Source organism: Choloepus didactylus, chromosome 3, assembly GCF_015220235.1.
Source record: "Choloepus didactylus isolate mChoDid1 chromosome 3, mChoDid1.pri, whole genome shotgun sequence".
NCBI lineage: Eukaryota > Metazoa > Chordata > Mammalia > Pilosa > Megalonychidae > Choloepus > Choloepus didactylus.
This window is the reverse complement of record NC_051309.1, coordinates 4,938,380-4,941,991: the sequence shown is the minus strand read 5'-3', so window position 1 is coordinate 4,941,991 and position 3,612 is coordinate 4,938,380. Positions and strand designations below refer to the sequence as shown.

The 3,612-nt window shown below is 46.0% G+C and overlaps 1 pseudogene; it reads left to right on the top strand.

Annotated features, from left to right (window-relative positions):
• Positions 1–602: 602 nt before the first annotated feature.
• Positions 603–1,913, top strand: LOC119528524 (annotated as a pseudogene).
• The last annotated feature ends 1,699 nt before the right edge of the window (positions 1,914–3,612 follow it).

Genomic DNA, 3,612 nt, shown 5'->3' with positions numbered 1-3,612 from the left:
TTGCTGAAAGAAATTAAAGTAGATCTAAATAAATGAAAAGGCATGCTGTTTTCATGGATAGGAAGATAACGTTGTTAAGAAATCAATACTGTTTAAAGCATTCTACAAATTCAATGCAATTTCTATCAAAATTCCAGTGGCCTTTTCAGCAGAAGTGAAAAGCTGATCCTCAAATCCAAACGGAATTGCAAGGGGCCCTGAAGAGCCAAAACAATTTTGAAAAAGAACAATATTGAAGACCTCACACTTCCTGATTTCAAAACTTACTACAAAGCTACAGTAATTAATTAAAAGAGAGCAGCGCCAGCATAAGGATAAATAAATAGAAAAATGAAATAGAATTGAGAGTCCAGAGATAAATTCACACATCTATGGCCAGCTGATTTTCAACAAAGATGCCAGTTCCATTCAATGGGGGAAAGAATGTTCTCTTCAACCAATGATGCTGGGACAATTGGAAATCCACATGCAAAAGAATGAATGTGGAACCCCACCTCTAACCATACACAAAAATTAATTCAAAATGGATCAATGACCTATAAGAACTAATACTAAAACTCCAGTAAGAAAACAGAGGGAGAGCCTGTGTCCATATCCTGAGCCCTGGTGTCTCACCTTACTCCCTGGACAACATGAGGTTCACCACCTTCTCCACCAACTACCGATCCCTGGGCTCTGTCCTGTTGCCCAGCCACTGGGTCCAACTGGCCAACAGCGCGGCCAGCATCTATGCGGGTGCAGGGCACCTGGGCTCCCGGATCTCCGTGTCCCGCCCCTCTGCTCCTGGGGTAGCTGGGGGTCCCAGGCTTGGCCTGTGGGGTGGCCGGGGTCTGGCGGGAATGTGGGGCATCCAGGGCAAGAAGGAGACCATGCAAGCCCTGAATGACTGCCTAGTCTTCTACCTGGACAGGGTGAGGAGCCTGGAGACGGAGAATCGGAGACTGGAGGGCAAAATTCGGGAACACCTGGAAAAGAAGGGACCCCAGGTCAGGGACTGGAGCCACTACTTCAAGATCATTGAGGAAATGAGGGCTCAGATCTTTGAAATTTCTCTGGACAATGCCCACATTGTTCTGCAGACTGACAGTGCCCAGCTGGCTGCTGATGACTTCAGAGTCAAGTACGAGACTGAGCTGGCCACCCGCCAGTGCGTGGAGAGTGACATCCATGGGCTCTGCAAGGTCATTGATGACACCAACGTCACTTGGCTGCAGCTGGAGACTGAGATTGAGGCTCTGAAGGAGGAGCTGCTCTTCACGAAGAAGAGCCATGAGGAGGAAGTAAAGGGCCTACAAGCCCAGATTGCCAGCTCTGGGGTGACCGTGGAGGTGGACACCCCCAAGTCTCAGGACCTCAGCAAGATCATAGCAGACATCTGAGCCCAGTATGACGAGTTGGCTCAGAAGGACTGAGAGGAGCTGGACAAGTACTGGTCTCAGCAGATAGAAGAAAGCACCACAGTAGTCACCTCTCAGTCCGCTGAGATAGGAGCTGCCGAGATGACACTCACGGAGCTGAGACGTACTGTCCAGTCCTTGGAAATCGACCTGGACTCCATGAGAAATCTGAAAGCCAGCCTGGAGAACAGCCTGCGGGAGGTGGAGGCCCGCTATGCCCTGCAGATGGAGCAGCTCAACGGGGTCCTGCTGCACCTGGAGTCGGAGCTGGCACAGACCCAGGCAGAGGGGCAGCGCCAAGCCCAGGAGTACGAGGCCTTGCCGAACATCAAGGTCAAGCTGGAGACCGAGATTGCCACCAATCACCACCTGCTAGAAGACGGAGAGGACTTCAGTCTCAGCGACGCCCTGGGCAGCAGCAACTCCATGCAAACCACCCACAAGACCACCGCCCGCAGGATTGTGGACGGCAAAGTGGTATCTGAAACCAACGACACCAAAGTCCTGAGGCACTGAGGCAGCAGAAGCAGGGTGCCCTTTGGGAAACTGGTGACCAATAAAAACTTCTGCATATTCAAAAAAAAAAAAAAAAGAAAGAGAAGACAAGAAAACAGAGGGAAATATCTTCAGGACCTTGTAGTAGGCAATGGAATTTTAGATTTTACAGCAAAAGCATAGCAATAAAAGAAAAAGTAGATAAAATGGATTTCATCAAAATTTAAAACTTTTGTGCATCGAAGAACATTACCAAGAAAGTGAAAAGACAAGCTACAGAATGGGAAAAAGTATTTGGAAGCCATATATCTGATGAGGATTTAATATCCAGAATATATAAAGAAATCCTATAAAACAACAACAAAAACATGAACAACCTGATCAAAAGATGGGCCAAGGATTTGAATAGACATTTCTCCAAAGAAGATATTCAGATGGGCAATAGGTATATGAAAAGATGCTCAATATCATTAGCCATTAGAGAAATGCAAATCAAAATGACAATGAGATGCTATTTCACCCGAAAGATCGGCTATTAACGAAAAAACTGAAAATAATAATTTCTGGTGAGGATGTGGAGAAACAAGAACGCTTGCACACTGCTGGTGGGAATGTAAAATAGAGCATCCACCTGGGAGAACAATTTGGCAGCTCCTCAGAAAGTTAAACAGAGAATTACCCTATGACCCAGTAATTCCACTCCCAGGTATACACCCAAAAGAATTGGCAGCAGCAACTTGGACAGATATTTGCACACCAATGTCATCGCAGCATTGTTCACGATGCCCCAAAGGTGGAAGCCACCCAGGTGTCCATCGACAGGTGACTGGGTAAACCAAGTGTGGTCTGTTCGCACCGTGGAATATTATTCCGCCACGAAAAGAAGTGGAAGCTGGTACACGCGACAACACGGATGAACCTTGAAGACATCGTGTGGAGTGAAATAAGCCCAGACATAAAATGACAAATATTGTATGATCTCTCTTAAAAGCAAATTCATTGAGACAGAAAGAGAAGAGTGTTTGCCAGGGGTAACCAGGGGACAGGGAGGAAATGAGAAGTTAATGCTAAATGAGTGTGAGTTTTGATTTGAGATGATGAAAATAATCCAGAAATGGATATTGGTGATGGTTACAAAGACTTGTCAATGTCACAGAATTGTCCACTTAAAATGATTTCTATGTTATGCATATTTTACCATAATTAAGATAAGTTAATTAGTTTTAAACGTGGTCTATCTATTCAATCGAATATTATTCGGCTGTAAAAAGGAAGGAAGTTCTTGTCCATTCTACAACATGGGAGAACCTTGAAGACATCATGTTGAGTGAAATAAGTCAGATGCAAAATGACACAATTGTATGACCTCGCTTAAATGACAGTCCCTAGAATAAGCAAATTTCCTGGAGACAGATAACAGGTTAGCAGTGGGCCGGGTGTGGGGAGTTACTGCCCAGTGGGTGCAGAGTCTCTGAGATGTTTGGAAAGATGGGGTCATGGATGGTGGTGACAGGGGCGCCATATTGAGCGGTAACTAATACCACCGAATTGCACACTTGAAAGTGGTTGCAATGGGATGTTCCAAGTGGTATATGTGCTATTACTATAGCAAGTTCAAAAGGAAAAACCAGCTGCCCGGGTTTCTGTGCCCAAGGCAAGACCTGACAGCCCGGCCTGGCCGAGAGAGGGAAGGGTCTCCTTTGTGTTTCCGCTGCTTCCT